The sequence below is a fragment of the Phascolarctos cinereus genome, unplaced genomic scaffold (assembly GCF_003287225.1).
Source record: "Phascolarctos cinereus isolate Bilbo 61053 unplaced genomic scaffold, phaCin_HiC Scaffold_2;HRSCAF=192, whole genome shotgun sequence".
NCBI classification, from domain to species: Eukaryota; Metazoa; Chordata; class Mammalia; order Diprotodontia; family Phascolarctidae; genus Phascolarctos; species Phascolarctos cinereus.
In genome coordinates, this window is record NW_027555625.1 from 250,264,595 (window position 1) to 250,274,425 (window position 9,831).

Below are 9,831 nucleotides of genomic sequence, written 5' to 3' on the forward strand. Positions count from 1 at the left end.
CTGGGAAAGAACCGACTGCCGGCCCGCTACGTGCCGCGCGCCTGCGCGCTGCCTCCTCGACGGGACTTCACTCACGACTCGGTAGGTTTTCCTCGTGCTTGGCATGGGAAGAGGTAGAGGGAGGGAAAGCAGGAAGTCACATGGGGGTGGATTTGCAGCTGTTGCTACCAGGGTGAGATGAGCAGAGGGTACGGTGCTGGGCTTCTGTGCCAGATGTGTGTCTGCCGTCCAGAATGCACCGAACTCATCCCACAGTGCAAGGGGAGGACCCCAGTTCGAGGCCCACCTCCTCTCTGAAGATTGTTCTGACTCTATTCATGGATTTTCGAAAGTAGGTTCTGCAGGATCTCCAAAGCCCACTGGATCATTTTGCAAGATGGAGAGACTGAGACCCAGACAAAGTGACTTGATCAAGCTCATACAACTAGTTAATGACACCTGGGACTAAGACCCAGGTCTCTCTGTTTCCAGTCTCCTATTCATTCTCTCAGTTGTTGTTTTTGGTGGTGGTCTTTTTTTTTTTTTGAAGAGGACCAAAGACGTCATGGGTGATCGTGCATTGGATTTAAGTGAAGCAGAATTTCACAAAGTTGTCAGCCTCACTCCCTCATCCAGTCATGTAAGTCCAGTGGCAAGACAGAAGTCAAGATGACACGAGATGGCCTGGGATGCAGTGGATGACTGCTGTCTTCAATGGCTGACCAAGCCCTAAGCACTCCACAGGGAGCCATCTCTAGTCCTCCTGATCGATATCTTGCCACTGGACCCAGATGGCTCTGGAGGAGAAGTGAGGCTGGTGACTGCACAGCCCTCTCTCACTTAAAAATCTAATTCACTTGCAAGTCATGGCATCACCTTCCTGATGTCATGGTCATTTTCCAGAATGAAGGACAAACAACAAGCACTCCACAGCACCTGCTTCAGTCCCCTTCATGAAGGTAGTTGGAACAAATTGTTTTCATCGGCCCATTCTGATGGGGGAGTCTTTGTGTACTTGGGTTTGAGGCCTGTTGTTACCCTCAACCTGGTTTAGCTGGTCTGCCTAGAGGATTTTTCAAGGGTGTGGCCTCTGAGCATTCCACAGCCTCCAGGAGCTACAGGTGAGAACTAGGTGACAGGTGGATGGGGTAGGGGGACCATCACCTCTGGCGTGAGGGCTTGTTGAGCCCTTTGGTGGCCAGCTGTCACCCAGCTCTCACCTGTGGCTCCAAGAAGCTGCAACAGGCTTGATGGCCACACCCCTGTAAGACTCTAAATTTAATTCTCTTTCAACTACATTATGTTGCCTTTCTAAGTGATCTGCTGTAAAGGTAGGAAGCATTTATTAAGTGCCTACTGTGTGCCAGGCACTGTGCTGACCACTGGAGATGCAAAGAGAGGCAAAAGAGTTCGTGCCCTTAAGGCACGATCTAATGAGGGGAACAATATGCAAATACATACCAAGCAAGCAATATACAGGATAAATAGGAAATAGTTAAAAGGGAGAAGGCACTGAAAATTAAGAGGGGTTGTAAAAGGCTTCCAGTAGGAGATGGGATTTTAGGTGGCACTTCAAAGAAGCCAAGGAGTTCAGTCGTTGGAGTGGTGAAGAGAGAGCATTCTAGGCATGGGGGACAGTCTAAGAGAACAGCCAGGAGATGGAGCATCTTGTTCATGGAATAGCCAGGCAGCCTGTGTCACTGGATCAAAGGTGAGGTGTTGGAGAGTAAGGTGTAAGAAGACTGGAAGGGTATGGAGGGTTAGGTTGTGAAGGGCTTTGAATGCTGAACACATACTTTCTATAATTTTTCTATAGATCTATAGATTTAAGGTTTACAAAGTACTTTACTTGCAACAACTCAGGTAGATAGTGCACGTATTACTGGACCTATTTTACGAGGTTAACAATGTCCATAATAGCCTGGTTTTTAGAGGTTAAGTGACATCTGTAATTTCCACTCTATCTATTGTGATGATGGTGCTAAGGTCAAGGATGGATTTTTTTGTTTCAGGGACCCATCGTGGCCTCTGAGGGAGTCCTGGTCCTCCTACTGGTAGGTTTAGGGAGAAAAATCTAGGAATGGGCTTCATTCATTGTACCTTTGGGCAACTTAAGCAGCAGCCCTGGGTGGCTGCTTGCTGATTGTGCTTTGTAGTGAAAGTGTGGTTTCCCACTTCCAGAGCCTAATACTGAAAAGCCATACTGGCTGAAGGACTAAACTGAAGGACTAAAAAGAATCAAAGAGTTTTGAGTTTTCCACATAAGATTGGGTGCCTCTGAATTGGGACTGAACCAAACCTTATCCATCATTATTTCTTTTAAGAAAACACTCAGTCTGTCCTCTCCACAGTAACACTCGGAGTTAAAACACTGGTATAGAGTCTTTGGGGGCCATGGAAAACTGAGGGAGGGGCTAAGCCTCTGCTGCCTCAGCATGTGATGAAGTGAAAAAAAGCACAGAACACAGAATCACAAGACCTGGATTCTCTCTGTCCTTGGACAGCCTTGGACAAATAACTTCCCTTTGCCTCAGTTCTTTCATCTGTAAAGTGAGGATGATACTTGTCTTGCCTACCTCATAGACCTGTTGTGAAGATGAAGTGAAAAAAAAATTACATAAAGTATTGGACATTAAGCTCCATTAGGGCAGGAACCATGTTATTTGAACTTTTATTTCTACCACCCACCCCAGCACCAAGCATAGTGTTCTGCTTGACAGATGGCTGTAGTTATCATAAAGCATTTAGCCTGAGAAAGAGACTTAGGAGAAAGAAGTATTTGAAGGGCTGTCGTGTATGCTGTAGACTAGGTTCCTGTCTCATAGAACAGAAAGAAACGTTAGGTAGAAGTTGCAAAGAGATAGATTCTAGAAACATGGAAGTAAAAATTTCCTGACGGATAGAACTTTCTGCAAGTAGAATGGGCTGGTGAATTTTTTTCACTGGAAGTCTCCAAGGAGAGTCTGGGTAGTAATTGGTTGGGTTTGTTGTACAAACAAGGACAACTTTGGTACAAGTTGGGCCAGGTGACCTCTAAAGTCTTAGCCAACACTAGGATTCTATGAAAGTGTCAGGTCATTTTCCCTTTCTCAAGGAGTTCAGCTCCTGGCTTACAGTCTTCCCAATCTCCCAACTGGGATATGGAAACCCTACCCTTTGACCACAAGCCTTCCATCTCCTGCTGTGCCTGACCTTTGAGGGAAGAGGAAAAGAAAGAGGAAAGTTGTGGAAGAGGAAAAGAAAGAGGAAAGTTGTTGGGGAACAGGACTTCTTTCTCCTGCTATGCAGATTCAACTTCCATCTCCTCCTGTACCCTTTTCTTGCCTAATTGCTACCCTCTCCTGGCTCTCCTCTTACTATCTGATTTTCCTAGGTCTCCTTTGCTGGACCCTCATCAATATCACACCCTCTGTCTAATGTCCTTCAAGGTTCTGTCCTGGACCATCTTCTCATCTCCTTCTATAGTACTCACTTGGTGGTCTTATCAGTTCCCATAGATTTAATTACCATTTCTATGCAGCTGATTCTCGTATCTACCTTTCCTGCCCCAAACTCTCTGCTGGTCTCCAATCTCCTTCTTCTCTACCTGCCTTTCAGACATCTCAAACTAGATGTCCAGTAGACATCTTAAACTCAATGTATCTAAAACAGAACTCATTATCTTTCCTCCTAAACCCTCTGCCTCCTACTTTCCATATTACTGTAGAGAGCAACGCCATCCCCCATTTGCTCAGATCAAAACCTAGAAGTCATCCTAGGTTCCTTATATCTCTTACCCTACCCCGATATCCAAGATGTGGCTAAGGCCTGTGGATTTCACCTTTGGAACATCTCTGAAATAAGTCCCCTGTTCTCCTCTGACACTGCCACCATTCTGGTACAAGCCCTCATCACCTAATACCTGGACCATTGCAGTAATCAGCTGATGAGTCTGCCTGCCTCAAATCTCTCCTCGCACTGATCCATCCTCCATTCAACCACCAAAGTGATTTTCCTAAAGAACAGGTCCAACCATGTCTCTCTCTCTCTCTCTGTCTCTCTCTCTCTCTCTCTCTCTCTCTCTCTCTCTCTCTCTCTCTCTCTCACACACACACACACACACACACACACACACACACACACAGACTCAAGAAACTTCAGTGGCTCCCTATCACTGCCCGAATCAAATATAAATCCTCTGCTAGATATTCAAAGCCCTTAATAACTTAGCTTCCTCCTACCTTTCTAGTCTTCTTACACCTTATTATCTGCCATACACTCTTCATCTCTTCATTCTAGTGACACTGAGCTGTTCCACAAACAAGATATTCCATCTGTCTGGGCGTTTCCTCTGACTTTTCCCCGTGCCTGTAATGTTCTACCTCTTCAGTTTTCCCTACTGACTTCCCTGGCTTTCTTTGTAAGTCCCAATTAAAATCTCATCTTATACAAAATGCCTTTCCTAGCCCCTCTTACTCCTAATGCCTTCCCTCTGTTAATTATTTCCTGTCTTGTGTATAGCTTGCTTTGTATATATTTGTTTGTGTGTTGTCTTCCCTATTAAATTTTAAGCTCCTTTAGGACAGGGACTTTTTGTATTCCCAGTGCTTAGCGTAGTGCCTGGCACATAGTAGGTGCTTAATAAGTGTTTATTAGTTGATTGATTTCCTAAGACCCCTTATTGCTAATGCCTTCACTCTGCTGATTATCTCCAATTTATCCTGTATATATCTTATTTGTACATAGTTGTTTGCATGTTATCTCTGCCATTAGACTGTGAACTCCTTGAGAGCAGAGACTGTCTTTTACTTTTCTTTCTTTCCTCAGTGCTTAGCATAGGGCTAGGCATATAGTAGGTGCCTAATAAATACCGAATGATTAATTAATTGTGGTCTTTGGATTAACCAAATACTGTGCTATGTTTGTTTGCTTTGGTATTTTATGTACCTACCTTGTTCCATTGATATACTCTTAATTCCAAATAGTATTAATGATTATTGCTTTGTAGTAGACTTACAGATTGGGTACTAGTAGGTCCTCTTGTTTTCATGTTTTCTCCCTGGAATCTTGAGTTTAGATTAGAGTTCTTAACCTGGGTACATGAATTTGTTTTTAAAATGTTTTGGCAACTGCTGTTCAATATAAATGACTTCCTTTGTAATTCTATGTATTTTATTTAAATCACTTAAAAACATTATTCTAAAAAGGAGTTCATTGGCCTCTTTCACCAGACAGCCAGAAGAGGTAATCCATGATGCAAAGAACATAAGGAACACTTGGTCAAGATAACTCTTTTGCTAGTTTGATTGGGATGATAATGAATAAGTATCACCTGGACTTTCTTAAAAAGCAAGAGTAAATAACACATTTTGTGGCTTTTCTTCTTTTTCATATTAAATTTTCATTTCTTTATAAGAACCTTAAGTGAATAGTGAATAGTTAACAAGAGCCTGATTTCTTTCAAAGGTAATCTGCTGAGGGAATAGTTATCAGTGGCCTCTCTTTTACAGAAAACTGCTAAGAGGAAATAGCTGATGACATCATTCTTCCATAAAAACTGGACAAGGATGGTATTAAAATATTTTTCGTTATTATAGCTTTTTAATGTAGATATGAGCCATTCCCACATTCTCCTTTTCCCCTTCCCCCCATCCCCAGCAAAGAAAAGCTTAAAAAAATCCACCCTGAATTTGACAGGTTTTTCCTGTCGAAGCAGAATTTTCTAAATTTTAGAATCCCACTGTGGGTATCCAAGGTGGGAGATGGGGAAATGAAAAACCTGAACAAAGGTGAAACCTATTTTGAATACAAGTGGGTCAGAGTGGACCAGGACTGGAGGTCAGAAGACAGACTGTTGATGATGATGTTGGAAGTTAGATTGCAAAAGGCTGAGAAGGGAGTGAAAGAAGTGCAGGCAGCAAGTGCAGACATGCTGACTCTCTATTCACTGTGCTACTTCTGTCTTTCCCATATAAGTACATCCACTTTTTTCAATGAAAACACGGTTCCAGTAAAAATATACAAAAGTGAGGGTAAGATGATGAATATGCTTCTACTTCTGGGGTTTGGCAGAAGAGGAACATGCTGTCCCTGGGGTGAGGAGTGGCTCCCCGCCAGAGCTGGCCTGGGATCCTAACTATTTCTCTTGCTCTCAGAGGCCCTAACTGCAAGAGCAAAGGGCTGGGTCCCTGTATTGGGAAGGTAGGTGTTTATGTCAGTGCACTAGATGCCAGTTGGATCCTGAGATTGGAGGGGCTGGAACTTATGATGGTTTCTTTGAATACAAACCTGCAAATTGTTCCTGGTGATCAAGCACAAGGGTGTTGCTGCTTTGAGAACCCCTCCAGTGCTGACTCACTGTGACCTGATCCCAATCCCAGGCTACCGAATAGCTGAGACTTACCCTAGCCCTCCACTGGAGGTTAAGACAACCCCGTATCTCTTCTCCCTCTTTAAGCCTAGGTACCTGTGTCCCAGCTTAGAGGTTGCAATATTAAGGTAAAAGAGGAGGAAAGAGACCACTTCCCCCCCCCATCCCCAATCACTGCCCCCAGACTTTGGGAGACAGCATAGTACAATCAAAAGCATGCTATATTTGGAGTCAGAGGACCTAGTTTCAGATCCTAGCTCTGCCACTTACTATCTTTGTGACATTGAACAAGTTAGTTAACCTCTGTGGTTCTTATTTCCCCAACATCAAGGTCATCCACTGCATCCTGAGCCACTGGACTTCAATGACTCTGGAAGAGAGGGTAAGACTTTGTACAACTCTGCCTCGCTTGAATCCAATTCATGTGCAAGTCAAGACATCACCCCAAGGTGTCATTAGTCCTCTTAAAAAATGAAGGATAAACAACAACAATAATAGCATTTTCCCAACTGCAAAATGAGCTTGGGCTAGATGACCTGTGATATCCCATCTATTATTCCCTTCAATCCAGCCCTTCCAATGTCCCAATCAAAAGCCACCTGCTCCTTACACTATACTCTCTGGAATGCTTGTTCCACAAGTAACAAACTTATTTTCATCTTACATCCTTCCAACCTCTGTTTCTCATTGAGATGTGGCAAAGATGTTTAGGAGAGAGATTAGGAAAGGATATGTGGAGCTGGGAGCCATCTACATAAGGAAGCAACTAGGTGTCGTGCAGAGAGAGCCAGCCTTGTAATGAGGGATACCTGGGTACCATTTCTACCTCTGACACATTCTGTGTGCTCTGAGCAAGTTGTTAAACCCCTATACTATCTCACTTCACAATCTCATCAGTTCCAAGAGGTTGAATTATCAGCTCTATGCAGATGATCTCCAAATGTATATATCCTGCCCTGGACTCTCCTACATCACCAACTGGCTTTTAGATGTCTTGAATTGGATTTCTTATAGGCATCCCAAACTTAACATGTACAAAACATGCCTCTTATCTTTCTCCCCAAACCCTTCACTCTTCCCAACTTCCCTACTACTATCAAGGGCAGCTAGATAGTGCAGTGAATAGAGCACCAGAGTCAGGAAGACCTGAGTTCAAATCCAGTCCTCTTACCTGTATGATCCTGGGCAAGTCATTTAATCTCTGCCTCAGTTATCCCATCTGTAAAATGGGGACAATAATAGCACCTACTACTACCAATTCATTCCTAACTTTTCCCTCTCCCTCATTACTTATATCTAAATAGTGGCTAAGTCTTGCCTATTCTATTTTCATGATACCACTTGTGTTTTTCCCTGTCTCTCTACTCATACAACTACTAGCCTAATTCAGGCCCTTGTCACCCCTAGATTATCACAAAAACTTCTCATTGCTCCCTCTGCTTCTACACTCCCCTCTACAATCTGTTCTCCACATAGCTCCGAAAACTTGATATTCCTAAAACCACAGGCCTGACTACGTCATGTCCCTACTCGAGAAGCTCCATTGGCTCTCTCTATCAATTTCAGGGTAAAATATAGACTCCTGCTGGCTATTTAAAGACCTTCATAATCTGGGTCCAGTCTATCTTTCCAGGCTAATTTTATAGTACAGAAATAAATATTAACAACATTAATATTAATATTATCCTTTATCAGGTCTTACTGTGGAACAATGATGTCACAACACCAGCCTCACTGCTCTGCTTGCTGTTTCCCATGCACATCCTTCTACTGCCGCCATGTCTTTGTACAAGCTGGCACATGTCAGGAATGCTCTTCTTCCGCACCTCTTATAATCCCTAGCTACCTTCAAGGCTTAGCTCAAGTGCCATCTTCTGTACCAAGCTCATCCCAACCTCCCTTCTTGTGGTTACTTCATGTTTACTTTGTGCAAATCTTGTATTTGTCTGTAAGTGTGTCTTTCTTTCCACTTTCCACCAATAGCAGGTAAACCCCTAGAGGCAGGAAGTTTTGTTTGTCTTTGTCTCCCCAGAGCCAAGTACTTTGCCTGTCATGCAGCTGGTACTTAATAAATGCTTGATGATTTAAAATGTGGGTTTTAGTATTGCTGATTAATAATTTCAGAACATCTTTTGATCATCCCTCAAAACAAGGAATCCAATTTTACCTACTTGCCCACAAGGAAAACCTCACTTTCATTTGAATTTATCGGGTAAATAGGAGGAAAAAGGGAGAAGGGCATGAGGGGAATAAGAGGGATTAGTCCTCAGCAAAATAAACTCTAAGAATGTACAAAATTATTTATATATCTTTTTTATATGGCAAAGAATGAGATCTGAAGGGAGATCCATCAACTGGGGAGTCTTTGAACAACCTGTGGTGTGTGTGTATATATATATATATATATATATATATATATATATATATATATATTATATATATATACATATATATATATATATATATATATATATATATATATATATATATCCTATCAAATACTATTGTGATATAAGAACTGATGAAGTGGATGTTTTCAAAAAACCTGGGAATGGAGCAGCTAGGTGGCACTTACTAGCTGTGTGACTTTGGGCAGGTCACTTAACTCCATTGCCAAAAAAACCAAAACAAAACAAAACTTGGGAAGACTTATATGAACTGATATAGAGTGAAATGAACAGAAACAGGAGAAAAATTATACAATGATGATAATGTTATAAAGACAAACAACTTTGAAAGGTTTAGGAAATCTGATCAGAGTAATAACCCACTATGCATCTTTGTAATGGCTTTTCTTTTTCTTTCATTCTTAGTGAGGAAATAAGAGAAAGAAGAGATGGATTTTTTCTACTTGAAAGAAAATTTACAAAAGTACCTTCTATATGCAGGGTGTTGTGTTTGGCCATGGAAATGGCCATGGAAAATGAAACAGTCTCTATCCTAGAAGAGTTTACATTCTCTCTGGAGAGATAACCTGTCCATATATATGTGTATACATTTGGGGGGGGGGGTTATCCTCAGGGTCCATGCCACAGTGCCTTATGTTTAGCAGATGTGTAATAAATGTTTGTTGATTTGATTTGAATAAAATATAGGCAGTTTCAACCTACTTATACAGACTTCATATGTTAACTATGCTTTATAGTGGTTCAGAGTTTCATTGAACACCTGGTAAATGGGGACTCACAATAATATAACTTTATATTTTCAAAAATCCCCTTTTCTTCTATTTAGGTCAATCCCACCTGTTCCCATGCTCTAGGCCTCATAGTTTCTACCCTAACCTAGATGTCATTGAACTTTAAAAGTTGGGAATCTGGCACTGGAAAAGAAACCCACTGTGTCAGTGAAAAGGAAATTTCCAACCAGTTTGGGTTATGCATCATTACTTTTATGCTCTCTCTCTCTTGAGCAATATAGTCATGGAAAGGTTAGCTTCAAATGAGCCTGTCTTTCCCAACAAAGCCTTCTGCCCCAGTTTTCTATCCTTATATAACTATTGT

The 9,831-nt window shown here is 42.0% G+C and overlaps 1 long non-coding RNA gene across 3 annotated transcripts; it reads left to right on the top strand.

Annotated features, from left to right (window-relative positions):
- Window positions 1-6: 6 nt before the first annotated feature.
- Window positions 7-9,437, top strand: LOC144455876 (uncharacterized). 3 transcript variants are annotated; one of them, XR_013484704.1, is made up of 4 exons: window positions 7-81; window positions 5,469-6,159; window positions 6,660-6,710; window positions 9,142-9,437. It is a non-coding gene; the product is annotated as an uncharacterized LOC144455876 (long non-coding RNA). The 3 variants fall into 3 exon arrangements; XR_013484703.1 differs by having other exon boundaries at window positions 30-938; XR_013484702.1 differs by lacking the exon at window positions 7-81 and having other exon boundaries at window positions 161-6,159.
- The last annotated feature ends 394 nt before the right edge of the window (window positions 9,438-9,831 follow it).